This window comes from Myotis daubentonii, chromosome 15 (assembly GCF_963259705.1).
Source record: "Myotis daubentonii chromosome 15, mMyoDau2.1, whole genome shotgun sequence".
Classification (NCBI taxonomy): Eukaryota; Metazoa; Chordata; class Mammalia; order Chiroptera; family Vespertilionidae; genus Myotis; species Myotis daubentonii.
The window spans coordinates 36,501,194-36,522,469 of NC_081854.1; positions in this window are offsets into that span (position 1 = coordinate 36,501,194).

The following is a 21,276-nucleotide window of genomic DNA, read 5'->3' on the forward strand; positions in this document are numbered from 1 at the left end:
TTGGATTCAAACCTGATCTGTTTGCTTTGAGAGCCTAAGTTCTCTTTTGCCCATCCTGCTCTCACCCAAGATTTAGGTAGAACAGTTGCAGGAATGAAATGACTGTCAGCCACCCTAAGCAATAGGTACAATATGTTAATCACAAATACATGAGGTAGAAGCCTAAAATAAAGCTACCCCAAACTGAAGCACAATATTTATCCCCAGCAGATGCATATTAATTAATAATTAGCCAATTATTTTGCCATAGTAACAATGAGGGTAGCATTTATTAGAGTCCTTAAATTAGTGGTTCTCAACCAGGGGTGATATTGCCCTCAGGGGACATTTGGCAATGACTCGGGGTGTGCTCCTGGCATCTAGTGGGTAGAGACCAGGAATGCTGTTAAGCATCCCACAGAGCACAAGACATCCCCACTCCCACCCGAACAAAGAATTATCTAGACCAGATATCAGCAATGCTGAGGTTGAGACACCTGCTCTTAAAAAAAGAGCATATGCAGAAAAAGGCAACAAATGCAATTGGATGAATATGTGGATTCTCCTTTTTTTTTTTTTTTTTTTTTTTCCTACAACAGATAATTGAGGTTTTTCGAGTGACTGTTTGTTTTCTGACATTTAGCCATGAAGGTGAAAACTAGCAGCTACCAATGATGTCCTGTCAAGGTTTTTAAAGTGCATTGGTTTGTGGAGCATATGCTCTGTGTGTGAGGTAGGTTAGTGTATGTGTGTGTGTGTGTGTGTGTGTGTGTGTGTGTATACGTGTGTATGTATGTGTGCGCGCGCGCGTGTGCTGGTTTTGATGGGAAGTATAAATTGGGTTTTGGAAAAAGATGCCCCCACAATCTACTGCCTCTAACTGTAAGCCTTCACTTCTTCCTATTAAGATTTCCCTTGCAACTTGGCCTCTTTTAAACTCCTATCTTGTGTATTCTCTCTTCTAATCTAATACCTCCGCGTACATATCTAAACATGATCAGTGACAGTTTTCGCTGCGGGGTGAGGCTTTCACTGACAAGGCCAGTGAGCGCTGATTTGAGACCAGCCATTGTGAGTGACTTCAGCTGTCTCTTCAAGTGACATCCAGCTACTTGAGAAAGGAGCGATGACGAAAGTTCTTTGGACAGAAAACTTTCGCTGACAAGAAGGTGACAGGTCCTTGCACAGCTGGTCTCTGATATGCCTCGGAAGGGACCCCGGGAGTGACTAATTTGAGCCTGCAGTAGCTGGGAAGAGGTGTGGGCCCATGCACTCTTAGGGCTTGGAGAAGGCTGTGAGACAGACGGGCAGTGGACGCAGGCTAGAGGAACCCATTGTTGGTGGGCAGCAGGCCAGGGAACCCCAGCTGGTTAGAACATGAAAACATTGAAAATATTCATAGCGAATGGACATCTGTTGTTTCTGCCTGCCCAGAACCCATTCTTCCTTCTCCTGGTAACAATGCCTCACTTTTCCTTTAACAAGCTGCCCACCTCTACTGTCATTTGGTTGCCCTCCACCCCCAGCTTCCTGGCTCCAGGGATTAGCTGATCCACAAATCCACATGCCCATTCCCTTCACCACAGTGACTGGCTCAAGGAAGGGCCAGTGGCCCAAGACAAGCAAACAAGACTCAGGTTGGTACTTTTTGCCACAATTGCTGGAAAAGAGATGCTCTGTCTCCCTGCAGTCTGCAAGCTGTTGGTGGAAGCCTGGGATTTCTAGCAGTCACCATGTGGAAAGAGGTAGCTACAGGATGAACCGACTCAGAGAACAGAAGAGCTGGGAAATGGAGAGAAAGAGACAGTTCAGTCTCAATGAAATTGTTTGAGCCCCAAATTCAGCTGTGCCTGAAGGCCCCTCTATCCTATACTTTCTATTACAGGAACCAATGAATTCTTTCCCCCTTTGCTGATTTAAATGGATCACAGAAAGATTTGTGATCAATACACATAGCCGCCATTTTTGCGTGCCTGCTATGTCCTAGGCACTGCGAGGTGGCCATTTATCTGCACAGTGACCTGTAGGGTAGGAACTACTGGTATCTCAGTTTTGAGATGAGAAAACCTGAGACGCAAAGAGATTGGTAATGCCCAAGGTGGCAGCTAACGGGGGTGGCAAGTTCTCGGTCTTAAGAACATTGCCACTCCCTTTTCTGTGGAAAGTGAGTGTAACATCATGGGTTTTGGAGCCAGGCTTTCTGGTTTTGAGTCTTTGTCTTAATGCTTCTTAGCGATATGCCATGTAGAGGAAACTTAGCTTTTCTGTACCTAGGTTTGCTCCTCTGTACAATGGAGATTACAAGTAACTGTATCTACTTCAAGGTGGTTGCAAGAGTTAAGTGAGCGAAAGCATGTAAAGTACTTGGAACAATGCCTGGAACCCAATAAACACTCACTGCATGTTAGCTGTCATTATTTTCTGTGACTAAGAGTGGGCTGGGGTGGCGCTTCGGGGACAGCTGTGCTCGCTTACAAAGGGCACCTCAAGAGCCCTGAACACTTATACTGACTGACTAGACCGAAAGTTAATTATCCTGTTGATGTGGGAGACGTCTTAAAAAATAATGAGTGTCTTAAATAGGTAACACATCATGTTTCATTTATTTACGTGTTCCATAGTGTTTATGGAGTAACTGCCCAGTGTCAGATGTTGGGGTGGATACAGACGTGAACAGATCAGAGTTCTTCTCTTCAGTAGAAGAAATTAAAGCACAAATGATTTCACAGGATAGGGAAAGTGTGTGTACCCGAAGGGAGAAGAGGGAAAGCACTGTGGCCATTGGAAGAGAGAGGACCTGAAAAAGAAAGGCACAAGTGAAAGGTTTCAGGGAACAGATCTTGGGTAGGCAGGATTCCAATGTGCAGAGTTAGGGTGTTTCAGGAGAGAGAAGAGTAAGCACCACACCATGAGGAAGTACGGATCGCACGTTTATCTCTTCCTCAATGTGGAAGGAGCATTCATACAGATCACTGCCTCGTGTGCAAAGGGACAGAGGCAGGCCAAGCATGAGCTGGTGTAGAAAACTGCCTGGCCCAGGGAGCATGGAGGCCACAAGGGTGAGGAGTGGTGGGGAGAGATGGGAAATGTGGCCAGAAAGGTAGGCACAGACCAAGCCATCTGAGCAAGCTTGAGGGATATGCTGCCTGCCTTGGGGAGCCACGGAAGAGTTCCACTGTGGGGACCTCCTGGGCAGACTTACACTACTCATCGTCAGGGCAATCGGCGGCGGCGGGGACTCTGATTGGTAGAAGACACTGATAACTGTCCAGAACTGGTTTGTTTCCTTCCTGTGGCTGCTGTAACAGATCACCACACACTTGGTACCTTCAAACAACAGTTCTGCAGGCCAGAACTCCAAAATCAAGGTGTCCACAAGGCCATGTTCTCTCTGGAGGTTCTGGGAGAGAACCCTTCTCCTGTTCTAGCTTCTGGTGGCATTAGGTGCTGTTTGCTTGGGGCAGCACCCCACCAGCCTTGTCCCTGTGCATCTGCACTCTCCCCCGCCTTCCTCTGGTAAGGACACCTGGCCTTGGACTTAAATCCCATCCTAAATCCAGGATGATCTCATCTTGAGACCCTTAACTTAATCCCATCTGCAAAGACCCTTTTTCCAAATAAGGTCACATTCACAGGTTTTGGGGATTAGGACTAGGACATATTTTGGGCACTACTATTCAACCTACCACAATAGATGATAAGCATTTCAATAAAGACAGTGTAGTAACAATTGACATGAGAGAATATATTTGAGCAATATTTAGAAGATAATTGAGATTAACGCTTAGAATGTATGACGTCCAAGATTTATTTCACAAAAATCCTAAAGCAGGGAGGAAGTGAGTGGTGTATAAATGAAAATTTCCCTAAGTCAGGAAACTATTGAATCTGATGTGTATATGGAGATTATGATGCTATCCTCTTCACTTTTGTATCTGTTTGAAAATTTCCAAAATAAAAACATTTCCAAAGAAAATAATCAAGAATAGCCCATTTCCATGTTAATTACTTATTAATTAAATTTCAGTGTTGGTTAAGCAGCCACAGTGTGCCTGGCGTCAGCTGAGTCCCTTGTTCATGGACTATGGGGTGTCCGTTAATTTGTTTGTTTCTCCAGCGATATGACATTCTTGTTTCACCTGACAAACAGGCCTAAAGATTTACTTTGTTTGCAGGCATGCACATCTGTGACAAGATTTAGTCTTAGGATAAATGCCCTTTTATCACAGGCGAATGGGAAATTCACATCACCTTGTCCCAACCCATAGCAGTCAAAACCTGTGACCACCCAGGATCTTGTTGCCAGAAAACAGTTTGTTTTTCTTAATCATCTTATGTCACTTACAAGCAGGAATGAACGACAGCGGTCCCTCCATGACTCCACAAACTAACTGCCATAGGGAAAAACGAGCCTATTCACTGCAGAGCCTATTTAACTGCAGAAAAATGCTCAAATATTTTAATCGTCTTGTCTCCATAGCAGACTGTTGTTATCAGAGTGGAGGAGGGAGAAGCAGAACCCGGTGAAATATTAAATACAGACAAGAACAGGTTAGGAAGCGTGATTCTGTAGTTTAATGCACTTTTTTTTTTTTAGATCAGTTTGAGTTTTGTTGTAAAGTCTGATAAAAAATGATGTCAGAAGAATGGTTTGCTGGGTTATTTAAAAGCCTGCATACACCACTGACAAGGTATGTTGTTGACAGTTAAAAATGACATATCTATTATTCATGGGGTCCCCCCTGACATGGATGAGGTTGCTTGAACTTGGCGGCCATAAGTGAAAAAAGAGGAAAGTAATGGAGTTTGTAATATAAACCTTTGCTTAAACGTGTCTTGGACTATTCCGGGAGCTCAGTATTGCAATTTTCCAGAGGGACGACCAGCTCGGGGACATCTGAGTCTGATGTAAGCACCACTTGATGGAGTTTTCTTTTACCCTCCTTCTAACCGCTTATCTCAGTTTCTTTGCTATAATCTTCATTTGAGGGCCTGCCTTCCTCTGACTGCAGTGTTTAGGAGCACACCCTGGACTGAAATCTCAGCGATGCCAACTTCTAATCGCAAAGCCTGAGTTTGGCTGTTCAGCCCCCTCTCAGGACTGGTTTCCCTGTGTTTAGAATGGACACATTGATTTCTAGCTGTTTCAGATAGCCGTTGAGAGAATTCAATGGTATGATGCATGTGATATACTAAGCACAGTGTTTGCCCTGTATGAGTCACTTGATAAATGTTAATTTGAGAATGAAGAGATGTACCGGGCCTCAAACGCAGTGAGAACAGAATGACATCCACAAGCTGAAGTGTGGTTTGCAGACCGGCCGCAGCAGCACCCCCAGAGAGCTTGTTAGAGATGCAGAACCTCAGGCCGCAGCCTCGACCTACCACTGAATGAACATCTGCAGGTGAACACGATCCCCAGATAATTTGTATGCACATTAAAGACAAGTGCCGCACTCACTCCTGTTACAGGATATCTGGAGGGAGGGTTTTCCTGTTGCGCCAGAGCTGGAAACGCAGGTGTGAAGGATCCCATTCATTTCAGAGCGCTGTCAGTAATTGGAGCTGGGTACTCTTCCGGACTCTGACTCCTGCCCAGCTTTCTGAGGGTCTGCAGAACTGACTCTCCAACTTAGCCGAAGCCTGGGGGTGGGGGCTTCAATGATCAGTCAGGAGTTGGCTTAGAGGATAGTGGATTTGTGAAGGTTCCCCTCTGCTCCCTGAAAGCCCAGCAAGGACTACCTTCTGGAGCATCACCAATGGAGACCGAGGATGCTTTAAAGAAGCAGAAACAGGCATGTCATACCCATGGGATGATGGCTGAGTTGGGACCTGGAGACCCAGCCTGGTGTTGTCATTTTACCAGAGAGGAGTGTGGTGAGGGCATTCTTGGGAGATATTAACATGTGTCCCCTGGAATTTGGGAGTATATATGAACATAAGGAGTAGAGACTAATTCTTTTCTTCTAGAGATTTCTGAAGTCAGGATGTGCTTGGGAAACAGCTGAGGAAACTATCCATCCCAGACCCTTTTGACCCTCAGGAGGTCAGAAAGGGACCTCAGTGGTTCCATGGCTCCATGTGAAAGAGCATGGAGTAGGAGAAGAATCGGGCCCCGTGATTCTGCCCCCTCTCAGATGGGGTGAGTAGGGACATGGATCATTAGTGTGACTGAATGAGAACAAAGCTTCCCATCCACAGGGCCCTCAGTGATGGACGTGGTTAGGTTGAAGTTGTCCACCGGCCCAGAAAACCATGGCTCCTCTGTGTGGAGACTGCCATATTGATAAAGGCAGTGGGCAGCCAGTAGAATGCTCAGGCAATGACAGAGTGACTGTGCTGCTTCCCTACCATCAGGCAAGTGACCATTTTTGTCCTAGATCTCAATTCAGGGAGGAGATACCTTGGAACCAGCCTTGGGTTTCTCTCCCTCCAGAGTGCTAGGATGGGAGGAGTGAAAGTGGAAACAGCTCCCCTCCAAGTTCCCTGAGCTAAGGCCCAGCTGTCTGAAGGGAATGGGAAGGCAAAGCTTGTCTCCATGCTTGGAACTGGTATTTGTTGAGTCCCTGCTGTGTGTCAGTTTTCTCCAGCATGTGGTTGAGTCAGAATTTGAATTCAACTCTGGCTCCTTTCAAAGTTAAGGCTCTTCCAGGTGAGAGTTACTGTATTTCCCCCATTTCTTTTGAAAACAAACAAACAAACAAACAAACAAAACAAAAACCCCCAGCAATTGAGAAATCTGATCTCTAATGGAGCCTCAAGTAGACATATGCATGCACTCTTTCGTTTAGCCAGAGCCAAGAAAAGCAGCTGGGAATAGAGGTGTCCAGGGGCTGGAAGCCAGGTGTGCAGGATTGGGGGCCTTTCGTTTGGTCCAGTAATTGAGGAGCACCACTCAGCCAGCCTGGCCCCCCTCCTGTGGCTCTGAGATGGATATGGAGTGAGGCGAGTTGAGGTGTCTGCAGTCCTGACATGTAAATAATTCCATGGAGATAAATGTTATCTGTGTGGAGGTGTAATTCCACTTCACTCGGAGGCTTTGACCATATTTGCCCATGAGGGCAGCTTGAGGCCTTTCCCTGAGCTGGATTTCCAGGGTGGGACCAGCTGGCCATGGAGCCGGCCAGGTGGATCTCAGGTTGGGAGCACTGGATTCTTTTCTTCACTTTGAGCAGAATCCCGGAGCTAAGGAGAGATTCTTTCAGGAAATGCTGTTAAACTTTTCTTCCTATTTTTGGTTTAATTTTTTTGTTTCTGTGAAGTGCAACCTCTTCTTTTATAAAACTATGTCTTCAAAGTAGGTGGCCAGGACATTACAATAATTAATTTTGCATCTCCGGTAGCAGATTCACATGCCAGAGTAGTTTGTTCTTTTTGTGAAAACCCCTTCTACCTTCAAATGCACCATAAAGCATTGAAGAGTGGCTCCCAAGGGAAGGGGGCCACACTTAAGTCCCCCCAAGGGAATGGCAGTGGAATTGATGCTGCCTCTGCATTCATGCTGCATATAATTAAAGTTGAACTGCCTAGAAAAATAGAGCATACATTTTGCCAGCCCAAGAATGCTCCTTGCTTTGGGTGGGAATTCCCTTTTCCTTCGTGGATGAGGGCTCCATCCATCACTGCCCTTCCTAGTCCAATTTCATTAACCTGAGCCTGTGTTCATCTTGTGGCAGCTTAATAACCTTTATTTGTGGAATCCCTCAAAGAAAGCCTTGGTTATAAATCCCACATCACAGAAATGAAGGCATAAATGCCAATCTGTGTCACTGCTTAATATTTATTATTTTAATTAAAGAAAATGGATAGTGACATTTATTAGGTCACAAGTTACTTGTTAATGGCAACAAATGCCAAAAAAATTACTGATTTTATGAGCAAATCTTGGAACGTTTCTCAATGATTATTCAGTTACGCTCTCAATGTGAGTCACGCTCACAATGCATTGGGCACATTTTTTGGGAGCCAGCACTTGTTTGTGGTGGGGCACACTTCATGTAGAGGAAAGCATCACCTTACTGAGAGGTCCCCCTCTCAGGAGTCAGGAGTGACTGGTGAGTTCAGAGTTACTCCCCGCTCCTCCAGACCTCTTTAGATGTAGTCTTCCTTTCTGAGATAATTATGTGTGTGTGTGTGTGTGTGTGTGTGTGTATAGGTGGTAGGTTGCTTCTAAGAACACTATAGAACAAATAGGATTTCAGGAGTCAGGGATGCGTATCAGAATTTTGGTCAATATGTGAGGTATCCCCACTGAAGTAGCAGTTCAGATTGGGAAATAAGTACAACCAAGTGATGTCTTATGCAGTTCTCAACCTGTAGGTCGCGAACAATGAAAATACATCCTTCATATCAGATATTTATATTAAAATTCATAACAGTAGCAAAATTACAGTTATGAAGTAGCAATGGAAATAATTTTATGGTTGGGGGTCACCACAACATGAGGAACTGTATTAAGGGTCGCGGCATTAGGAGGGTTGAGAACCACTGACTGGCTGGAGACTTATGTGGTGTTTGAACATAAATTGTTTCACTTAATGCTCATACTGCTACCATGAGAAGCATATTTTAGTATCTTCATCCATTTATTTATTCATTTTGTCAACATGGATTATGGAGGTTAGTGATTTTAGGGGAGAGTTTATGACTGAGAAAACAAATGCACAATTATTCGGTAACTGGTGCATGGGTCAACAGCCTGTAAATTACAGGGCGGGCTTATGGAGCCATCAGTGGCATAACTTCACAGCCCGTGCTCTTACCAGTTTTCCACTCTGCCCCTGAAAAAGTGTCTTCTAATGATGGGATTTTGACCATCCTAGTGAGCTCTGAGGAGCTCACTCCTGCTAAGTGAATTTTTGTTTGTTGGGTTATCTACCACATGGTCACAGGGCTGCCCCTTAGGGTTTCATACCCTTTTCCTGTGTTCCAGAACCAGCCTTCCCAAAAGTCCCCGTTTCTTGGAGGCCAGGACCTAATAAAGTCAGCCCAATGTTGGGTTAATAGTTTAATGTGTAACCCCTCCCAAACACAGGCAGCTGGAAGAAGCTACACTTTTAATAGAAGAATGAAATCTACCAAAAACTACCCATTGAAGGGCAGAAATCCTCCCGCCTTTGTCAGTGAGGTCTTCCTGGGCAGCCTCATTCAGATGCCATGACTGTGTCAGACACCTCCCTTCTGTCTGAGCAAACTTTGCCACCCCTGCCGGGTAGAACACTGAGTTCCCACCAAGCCCGCGAGCTGGAAGCAGGGTGATGTGCTGGGAGACTGTGAGCTGGGAGAGGGTGGGAATGGAAGGGAGGACAGGAGGGGGGTCCTAGACCCTACCGAACATCCCATCCCAATCCACCGACGCCCAGGATGTGTGCCAGTCCAACAAGGAAGCAGACAGGACCTTCTATAAAGTTCTGTTTCCCAGGGTTTTTTCTCCTTTGGTTCAGGTACTTCCTGAGTGAACAGGCTAAAGGACAGTGCTGAGAACTTAATGCTGACTGGTTTCTTTAACTGAAAGTGTTAGCTTGTTTATAAACATAACTGGTTGTCATCTTTATTTTGATGTATATTTATATTTTATTGGTGGGACAGTATTAAAATTCTAGGTTATATTGTTTTTACTTCAGTATGCTAGTAAATGTTTTATTATTTTTAAAAAATATATTTTTGTTGATTTCAGAGAGGAAGGGAGAGGGAGAGAGAGAGAGAGAGAGGTAGAAACATCAATGATGAGAGAATCAGCTGCCTCCTGCATGCCCTCTACTGGGGATTGAGCCCACAACCTGGGCATGTGCCCTGAATAGAATCGAACTGTGACCTCCTGGTTCATAGGTCGATGCTCAACCACTGAGCCATGCCAGTTGGGTTGTTTTATTCTTTTAGATCAATGACAACGAGAATAACTTTGTTCTTAAAACAGATACAGTCAGTATTTATGAGGAGGGCTTAAGGATAAAGCCTCACAGAGAGAGAGGCAAAAACATGTGTACACACTTTAATAGCTGATAGCTCAATTTTGAAAATTAAATGTATTTTAATAAACACTGCCTTTATAATTACTCAAAGTTTGTGTATACATTTTTGTGGGACACTTTGTAATTTTGAATGTGTTAGCCATTATGCTAGGTATTTTACATGCATTATAGCATTTAATCTTTTAAGATATTATTTTTCTACTTTACAAGTGGGAAAACCAGGCTCAAACTCATTCCACCAAACAACCAAAGGCTATAAGATTAGTTGCTCACAATTGGTGTGTATTCCCATGAAGCCTCTGCTCTTGGGGCACTGTTTACTATACCAATCAATCGTAGGACTTAAATGATGAAGAGTATTAGTACTAAGATATACTCTCTATAATGAAGATTGTTGAGTGTATCTTCCTCCCTCCCTTCTCCCCTCCCTCCCTCCCTCTCTCCCTCCTTTCCTTCCTTCCTTCTTTCCTTCTTTCCTTCCTTCCTTCCTTCCTTCCTTCCTTCCTTCCTTCCTTCCTTCCTTTTCTTTTTTTTTGTATCATAATTATATTGGCCTCATAAAATGAATTGGGAAGTTATTCCCTCCTCCTCTATTTCCTGAAAGTTTGTGTAATAATGATAATATTTATTCCTTAAATAGGTGATAGCATTCATCTGTGAAGCCATGTAGGCCTAGAATTTCCTTTGCAGAATAGTTTTTTATTATAAAATTATTTTTTCAGCAGATATAGCACTATTCAGGTTTACTACTTCTTTTTTTATATATTTTATTGATTTTTTACAGAGAGGAAGGGAGAGGGATAGAGAGTTAGAAACATCGATGAGAGAGAAACATTTATCAGCTGCCTCCTGCACACCTCCTACTCCGGGGATGTGCCCGCAACCAAGGTACATTCCCTTGACTAGAACTGAACCTGGGACCTTTCAGTCCGCAGGCCAACATTCTATCCACTGAGCCAAACCGTTTAGGGCTGGTTTGCTACTTCTTGTAAAGTTTTGGCCATTTGTATCTTTCTAGGAATTGTCCACTTCATCTGCATTAAATTTATTATGATACATTTTTCATAATAGTCCCTTATCATTTTAATGTAATTTATATCCCCTCTTCCATTACTGATAATTTATGTTTTCCTTTTTCTTTTTTGATCAGATAGGCTAGTAGTGCTCAATATTAAAAATCTTTTTAAAGAATCAACTTTTTAAAAATTTTATTTAATCGATTTCCCCTCATTATTATTTCCTCCCTTCAGTTACTTGATTTAAATCTCTTTCCCTTTTCTAACTTCTTTCTAGCAATGGATCATTAATTCTTGACCCCATTATTTTCTAATGTAAATTTTTATTATTTATTCATTTATTTTGAAGAGTCAACAACTAAATTTTTTGTTTTTCAATTACAGTTGACATTCAATATTTAAATTATATTAGTTTCAGGTGTACAGCACAGTGTTTATATAAGTTTTTAAAGCTATAAAATTTCCCTCTAAGTACTGCATTAGATGCATCACCCATTTCTGATACAAGGTGTTTTTCCTTACTCTTCAGCTAAAAATATTTTTTCATTTTCCTAGTATTTTTTTCTATGAACCATGGAATTATTTAGAAGCATGTTGTATATTTTTAAATATATTTGAGTATTTTCTCGATATTTTTCTTTTATTTATTTCTTATATAATCCCATTGTTTCATATTGACTTCTTTTAGTGTTTTTCTCATAATATCTTTTTTAAATTAGATGAAATTTAATTTTTAAAATTTTTAAAATCTTTATTGTTGAGATTATATATCTTAATACTCTCCATCATGTAAGTCTAACAGTTGGTTGGTGTAGTAAACAATGCCACAATAAACATCTTTGTGTGTGTATGTCTATGTTCTTGTCCTTGTGGTTTGCTTAAGACAGATTATGAGAAGTGAAATGATAGATTTAAAGAGTATGAAATTTTAAAAGTAGTATTATATGTCTGTCTATCTAGCCAGTTGTCTTTCATGTATCTGCCGCTCTTGCCTTAGCTCACTGATCAGGATTCCCGTTTCCCTGGAGCTCTGCTGCAGAGATTACTGTCTGCCTGGAACACAGTCAGCAAGTACAATGTGGCTGCTTTGAGGAACAACCGAAGTTTTATAAACCTTGTAGATTCCCCAATAGGCAAACAGCCCCTCCCATTTTCTGTCTCTAAATACACTTTCTTTTCAAACTTTAGGGCTATAAAAGCAATTTTGCTACTCAAAAATTCTGGTCATATCCTTCATGCCTAGTCCACCTTTATTTTTTAAAGGAAGAATCTTCAGTCTTTGAAAAATATTTGAGATCCCCACAGAGGGGCCTTAGAGATTATTTTCTTGGCACATCTGATTTCTTGGTATCTATCGAGGGTTTTGGAGCAACCAAGACCCTCACAGGCTGTGTAACATTTTCTTTCTTTCTGAGCATCTTGCAGAACACTGCACCCATTTGGAGTCCTGAAATCAGGCCATAAGGTTTCTTTAGTATCAGCTTCTCTATAGCATAGTGGTATCCCCAGATCTCTGAGAACCCATATCCTCCCCTAAGTTCCAATCTGTCTCCAAACAGTCATTGCATTTATAGAAACATATCAATGCACTCCTATTCTAGGGCTAATAATGAGTCTATGGTGCAGATGTACACTGTGCTGGGATTTATAATAATGACAAACAAGTCTTTCAAATGTATACTTAGTTTACACCGTCTTCTTCAGCTTATTGGTGTGAACAAGGGTTCATTAACCATAATAACCCACACATAGTAATAACCTCCACATTCAAGCAGGTGCACAGCCTTTGAGTATATGTAACTCACACCTACTGTCTAATTTGTCTTGTTGAGTCTCACTGTGGTTTCTGCTGGATACAGCTGAATCTGCTGCCACTAAGGCCAACCCAGATTCAAAGAGAGGAGAATTAGATTTTCCCTTTCAATGGGAGGAGTAGCAAATACAGCCATAGTTAATTTTCCACAAAATGGGCGAAAAAGTGATTGGTCAGGAAAACAGAGCCCCCACATGTGTTATGGGGAAATAAGTTTTTTATGTGAACTTGGCTTCTATAAATGTGGCAGAAGTCCAGGTGTGATAGTTTGGAAGCCAGAAAATCAGAGACACAGTCATTGATGACTGAGGCTTGACCCACTGGAGTGGATGGAGAGGTCACAGTCCCTGGGGAGGGGGAAGAGCCTCTACATCTCGCACCACCCTGCACAGTGGGAGCTCACGGAGAAGCCTGAGAAGCTGCCACATTTGGCTGCTACAGTGTCCCCAAAACAATGGCCTCCACATCACTGCCACCTTCCAAATTTCCTATGAGTCTCTGTCACTGGGAAACGCTAAGCTGAATCCCTATGAGAAAGGAGATTCTACAAAGGGAGATTCTAGAAATGTAGAAAGGAGTGATGGTAGGGTCGTCCTGACCACAAATGTTCTAGCACAGAGACTTTCTATGCACCCTCATACTATCTAACACATACTCTACACTGCGCAGAGTTCCATAAATACTGCCCTTCTCCTGATTCAAAACTTACTCCTGCTCTTTGGAGACCTTGCACCATGCTGGGATGGGAAACACGGAAATCAGCCACAATGACACACCTGAACTCTCAGCCCAGAGACAGACCCTGAGACAGACAGAGTCTGTGTGATCTGATGTGCTGCCAAGGTGCTTCAGCCCTCAATATGATCCTTCTAAAGAAGATGGAAGTGCTTTGGTCATGTTGCCTCTCATTTCAGGGGAAGAGATTCAGTTGGCTTAACATGTGTCCATTTAAATTGAAGATACTCTTGAAGCAGTGATATGGTCTATGACTTTTGTGTAAATTCATCTCATTGACATTGCTCACTGATCTGAAAAGATTCTTGTGAGCTGAGTTAGTGTTAGCTAGGGCACGGTGAATTTAAAAATGGCTCACTGGGTGCCCTGTCAAAGAGTCACTATTATGTAGCAAGGCCTCAGACAGGAAGAAGTATGAGATGAATAGGGGTATCAGCTTTGGGGGCCATGAACAGTAAAAGGATGATGCACAGGCACTCGGGACCTAGAGGCAGGGGATAGATAATTCAAGGAAAGGTGTGTGTGTGGTTGGGGGGGGGGAGAGGAGAAAGTGAATATATCACTGATGAATAACATTATTCTTGAAGATTTGCTCCAAATAATGCATAAATATTCAAAAAGAGTCTATAAACACAGAAGAATGAATGTCAATCTCTTAGATCTCTCTGATTTCTTGAATTGAACTAAAGTTGTAGACAAACTGCTAAGTGGCATGAATTCTTCAGTGATCCACTGGTAGATTACAGAATTGGGGTAGAGGAACATCCAATGTAGGGCTAGGTGATTTGTACACTAGGTGATTGGGGAAGCCATCCATCTCCCTAGCCCTGGTCAACAGCATAACTCAATTTCAGGCCCCATTGGAAGGTGGAGCTAGAGTGGCAGGTACACTTTCTATCTCCTCTTCTCTCAAGATGACCCAAAAAGCTGGGAGTTGGCCTTGTACAGTAGTAGCCAAATATTTCTGATGCCTAAGCAGTCTGTCATGTGAGGGACAGCTATCAGGGGGGCATTTTCTTCTCTCCAAGGTTATTGCTAGGTGATTAGCCTCATGTAGCTGATCTCTCAGTTGCTTAAAACCTTTCACTGTTCATTGATTTAGCATTTCAGGTCTTACCAGTACAATCAAATTCTCCTTTACTTACTTGTACCTATTTAAACAACTAATGCCAGAGTTCCTCCTTGTGTTTTTAACAAACAAGGAACCTTAGAAGTCAACACAAAGAGTGAGAAGAGAGGGATTTTGTGTATATTTTGTTCTTGCTTTCAGGATTGGTGACATCTACACTTTGTTGACTTCCTGTCTCCTAACATGATTTAGGTTGGAGGTTATCATCTTCATCAACATCAACATCATCATGGACATAATCTTAATAGCTATTATCACCGTCATAGTGGCTAGTGTATCTATTGAGAACTTGCCCTGTGTTCAAGGACCTTCTAAGGGCTTAATATGTATTATCTAATTTGATTCTCAAAAGAAACTTAAGGGTTTGCAGCTGTTATTATGGATTAAGTGACTTATCCAGGGTCATACCTTAGATGCAGATCCTTGATTGGAACTCAGAGTTTAGGTCTTGTTTTACTTCGGAGTCAGTTGCTAAACTTTTCAGAAACTAAGTGATCTCAGCAACCATGGGAAAGAGGAAATTGAACAATTCCTTTATTCTTCTGTTGCTTTTGATGAATTTACGGGTACTAGCCCGATTCTTAAAAGAAAAACATGCAAAATTACTTTTTATTATTAACCTTTACAATATTGCTTTGATTTTACCCTGTTTATTTTCAACAATGTAGATGCTTCTGTACATACTTCTGTGTATTTATGCTTCTAAGAGTGATGCTATAAATCATTCTTATTAAATTCTAGTTCATCTCCATACTCAAGACCAAGATCATCAGGAGAAATTTGGTTTTCAAGGTCTTACAGAATAGCCTGGACTATACTAGAGGCACGTTTTATAGATAGATAACTCTAACATCATGGGGTATTAGACTAAAAAGGGCAGATCAGGGAGGAAGCAAAAAAAGAGAGGTAAAGTGATCATAGAACTGCAGAAGAAAGCTTTGTGAACCAGCCTTGGGCGAAAAGGAAGTAGAAGCCTAAGATAAGTACTCTTTGGGATTTCAGTGGAGTCTCCATCTTAAAATGGGGGCAAGCTGGGACTTCAGCTGAAGGGAGTGATGAAGACTGGAGGGGGACAGGGACTAAAGTTATTTGATTAATATGGGTGTTGAGAAATGTTCTTGGAATATGAGGAGAGGCTGGACGGGTTAATCATCTCCCTGTTTAAAGCACCTGTAACTCCTCAGTAGGATCAGGGTTGGGGGACTGACTGAGGATAAAATATCCTTTTGTCTCTCTCTTAGTTCAAGTCTCTTCTCCGTGCCAGAAAACCAGCTTTCAGTCCTTGGACACGTCCTGCTCTGTGTTTTGGCACCAATCTTTTACCCCTTACTCTCTTTGCAATTAAAGAAGCAAATGCAGGGCCAGAGAGTCTAGCAGTTTAAAGGAGAGCTTGTCTCGTTGAGACACAATGTCAGATTTCAACCATTAACATTTTCACATTTGTGTGCGTTGTGCCCCATTTCCCCCCCTGAAAATTTACTCCTTTTTAGTGGCTTCAGATTGCCTTCTTATAAGAAATAGTCTGTGACTAGGTCAGTTATACTGTGCTATCAACTGAATGTCTGTGTCCCCTCAAAATTCATATGTTGAAGCCCTTACCCCCTAATGTGATGAGGTTTGGAGATGGGGCCTTTGGGAGAGAGGTGATTGGGTCCTGAGGGTACAGCCTTCATGTTGGTATTAGTACCCTTATGAGAAGAGGCAGACAATCTCTCTCTCTCTCTCTCTCTCTCTCTCTCTCTCTCTCTCTCTCTCCCTCCCTCCCTCCCTCCCTCCCTCCCTCTCCTTCTATCTCCCTCCCCTTCCTTCATCTCCCTCCCTCCCTCCTTCACCTCCCTCTCCCTCTCCCATGTGGGCATATAAGAAGACAGCCATCTACAAACCAGAAAGAGGCTCTTATCAGGAAACAAAAGGCCAGTACCTTGATCTTGGACTTCCCATCCTCAGAACTGTGAGAAATAAATCTCTGTTGTCTAAGCCACTCAATTATAATTTATTATAGCAGCCCTAACTGACTAAGACACATTGTTATAACTGAAAGTTTTGAAATCTTTGTGGGAATGGAAAAAGCCTTTTAAATTAATTAAGAATCAGTTGAGAATAACATAACATCATGGAAATAGCTCACATTTTGAAGTCATACAGAGTTGGGACTGTGTCCCAGTTCTCACACAGGAAGTAGGTGATTTTGGACAAATAGCTTAATTTCTTTGAATGTCAGTTTCCTAATCAGAAAAATGGGAAAATTGCTCTGAAAGATTCAAATACATAAAATGCTTAACAATGAGCTTGGTATATCATAAAAACTCAGCAGGAAGTAGCTTTTATTTTTGCCCACAAGAATGATTGACATTTTGCCTGGCAACACCAATGGGGAGGATATGAATACTCATACACTGGAATACTCATACACTGCTGGTGAACATGTACATTGGTACAACCATTTTGGAAAACTATTTGGCTGAGAAAAGCAGAACATATAACCAGCAATTCCATCCCAGGTATATACCCAACAGAAGTGCATACCTATGTTACCCAAAAACCATGTACGGAATGATCATGGAAGCACCGTTTACATTAGCCCAATTCCCAAACACCTCAAATGTTGATTGATAGTAGATCAGGCAAAGAAAAACATGAACTATTGCTACACAAAATAATTCGTATGAATTTCACAAGCATAACATTAAGTAAAGAAACCAGACATAAAGGAATGCACAGGGAATGGTCCATTTACATAAAGTTCAAAGGCAAGCAAGTGTCAACTATGTGGTGGAAGTCAGAAGGTTTTTACCTTTGAGGAGGATGTAGCTTCTGACTAGGGGATAACAAGAGGGTGGAAGGGGGTGGGTAATATTTTTCATGTTCTTAATCATTTAATGATCTGGTTGCAAGAATGGGGTACTTTGCAAAGATTCCTTGAGATGCACTTATAATTAGTGCACTTGTCTGTGTATTTTTCATAATTGATAAAAAATGTTTAAAGCCAAAGATGTTATTTCTCTTTGTTATTAGCTGTGTCTAGAGGGGTTTGCTTTGACCCTCTTGCCTTTGGGCCCCTGCTCCGGCTGGAGTGTCTTGCTGTGAAGGCAAGTCCAGTGCTCTGGACTCTCCGTTGTCAGCTTTCTGCCCAGCGCCCTGGGTATTCTCAGAGACAGCATTGTGAAATCAGACTTGACTCTCCTGTTCAACAAACTCTTCCCTGAGTAGGGAGGAGACAGCAGCCCTGCCCCGCAGGCATGATGTCTGCCAGCCCCTTGGAGCTCTTGGTTGATTAAACTCTACATCTTGCAGAGCTTGCAAAGTCTAGTATATTGTTGAGATCTAAGCCACTGGTGGGAGGCCTTGGTGGAAACGCTCACATTCTGAACCAAAGAATTAAGGGGGGTTTTAACTGTGTGCTTGGGAACAAATTTATCTTTGGATTCTGGTATAAACTACACCATGGCTAGAGAGATATCTTTTCTTAACAAAGGAGATTGGCTAACTAAAAGAAAGTCATTTGAAGCAGTAAGCAAAGTTGGTGGAAACTTCTATAACCTCCATCTTTTCTATTCTCTCAGGACCTATATCTTCCAAACAAAAATACTTGGGCACCTAGTACATACCAGACTTGGTGTTTTGTTTACACATATATAGGGTGGGGGCAAAAGTAGGTTCCTATGGAAAATAATACAATAATTAATAAATATGCAAGAATAAACTCTCTGTTTCCTATACTCACCACTGTAAACCTACTTTTGCCCCACCCTGTATTATCTCAATTTGATCTTTAGATCAGCTCAATGATAAAGATAGCATGAATCCACCTAGGTAGCATTAGTCTATCCTCCAAATGAGGAAACTGAGTCTCTGAGAATTTAAATAAGTTGCCCATGGACACAAGATGATTGATCCATCCACAAATAGCTGATCTTTAGATGTATCTGCTTGATGGCTACAGCCGAGAATCACCACGCTAACAAGTGAATTTTGTACTTGAAGAACAGATGAAGTTGCACTAGGATTGTCTTCACAGATGGTCAGGGACAAATCTATGGGTGAGGAAAGCTCAGCAAAGAAGAGTTGAACAAGACAGGAGAAGGCCTCATGGCATCAGTACCATCACTCTCCTTAATTTTTGGAAGTCTCTTTATCCTGTCATACTATGACTTCATGGTTCAGGTAGCAGGTCTTGAATTACTGGCCAGACTGGAAGCTTCCCAGGGTGGAAATGCATTCTTACTTCTCTCCAGTTCTTACACAGCATCTCGGCTAGGACTGTGCACTTGGTGATTCCCCAGTGTACATTTGATAGTCAGACTTGGCCACTACCACATCTCAACTTCCATAGAAAAATGCTGTGTACTTGGCCCTTGGTCTTTCTCCGTAACCTCTGATATGCCCAGAAAATGGAACTCTTCAGGACAGGGGAGGTTTTCTTTTGTCAAACTGATGGGAAACTGACATCGCCACTCTGTCCATTCATTATGTCAGTTACTGCTATTCAGTTAACTCATTCCTGGAAAAACTATTGATTAAAGATCAACCACAACAGTGGCCCAAATGACTGGAGTTGCAAGACCACATCGTGGGGCACCCTGCCAATTCCCTGGACAGTTCTTCTTGCCCAATTAAACACCTTGCATCACCCTGACTGCCTCTGCAGTGACTTCACTCCTCATTCACCTGTTATTGAACATTAAAGGCAAACTCAATTTTAAGCAGATAAGTAGAGTTTAGTGGTAATGTTCCGTATGACCTTTGAAGTGACAAGATGACATTAATTTTTAGGGATTCTACCTTCTCAGGCTGTCACCCTGGAACATGTAACTTGATGAGAAGTGGAGGTCTCTGCATTCTGAGGATGTACTTACAGTTTAACATGCTGTTTCAAATGTAAGGAGGCTCTCTCTTTAATTTTTTTTTTCACCAGCTTGACAGTTTTTCAAACATATTCACTGTCAGCCCTAACAACCTGTCAACAAATGCCATTATGTGAAAATTGCCAAGACTCGCTTGAGGATTGTGAAAAGTGACAGACATGCCACACGGATAAGTTTCTCAAAAACCCAGGGCTGAAACTTTTGAAAGACACTCTGGCCCTTCGAAGGAAAAAATGAACAGTCAGATCTCGGGGAAAACAACAACAACATACCCTTGTCATATCAGATATCTGTTTCTGTCCCAGGCAAATTAAGGTGTATGTGAAAAAATAAACCATACAGAGGACAATAGCTGCGGAGATCTGAGGCTACGCCGTGCCTCCACTGTTATTTGTGAATCCAAGAAAGCAACAGAAAACCACTTTTTTTTTCTTCCACTAGAGAATTTAAGGGGAGGACTCTTTCATTTTTAGAGTGAATATTTCTGGGGATAGAAGCGGGAAGAAAGAGTAACTTAGATAAAGCAAAGTGGCATCAACATGAGCCTCAGACATACAAAAGTGAGACTTTAGAACTAATCTTCATTTGGGACGGAACATATCTTCCCAGTAAAATCTGAGGGAAATAGTTTGGTGTAGTACAAAGAACCTTGGATTTGAAATCAGGAGACCTGGATTTGAAGCCTGGCTCTGCGAGTTCAATGTTGTCTGGCCTTGGGCGCTTTGACTGACAACCCTTACCCTTCTCCCGCCTCAGGTTCCTAATCTGTATGGTGGGAATGTAGCACTCATCCCAAAGTGTTGTCATGAGGATTATGAGTTAATGTATGAACAGGACCTTGCTCAAAAACTGGAGTTGAATTCTGAGACTCAAACTGACTTGGCAAGAGAATGTCTCTGACACCAAGGGTCACATATGTCATTTTAGATGTAACATGGCTCTTCATTTATAACTAAGGTTTCTATTTATCCAGTTCAACTCAAGTGAGGTGTTTTGTGTTTTGCCTTACATTTCAAACCCAAGACAACCCATCCCTGAACACTGGTGGAGAGAGAGGGAGGCAGGTGACAGAGGAAAGGGGGAAGCCGACCTGGACTGCAGTTGTGTAGACCTTCCTGTCCAAATGACGTCAGTCCTTACTTGATTTATCCACAGGCCTGGGGCTTCTATATTTGCTGTTGTCTGACTGGTTTCCTCCTTTTTATTTTAGACTCCAGAGCTTGCTATCTGCATTTCTCTTACATCTGACTCTCCCAAGATGATGAATTCTTCCCTAAAGAGGAGTTCATGTAGGAGACCCACAAAGGAACCAAGAGGACACTTTCCCAGGGCATTCTCCATAGAGAGAAAGGGTTTGCTTCAAGTCCTGGGTATTTTGTCTTAAGGAAACATAGAAAGGAGATATTAAAACAGAATTATGGTGAAGCTTCCTGGGGACCAAGACTAGGAAATAGAGTATGAGATCAGTGGGCATTTCAATGCTGGGTATACTTGTCTCTGTTACCCAGGGTTCTTCTATCACTTTCATAGCCATCTCCCCGTCCTCAGATATATCTGGGTGCCCTTTGTGATCTTAGACTATCTTATATTTTCCTATTGTGACTAGGGGATCTTCCAAAGGAGATGGAGCTCTTTTCTTTTACTGTGATTTCTCTTTGGACCTTATGTATTGATGCTGAACTCCTGATTTAGAGGAACTTCTTTGATGCTACTCAAGAAGTATTGAGCCAGCAGGAGTTCTCAAATGCAGATTGGCTGGTATTAACTA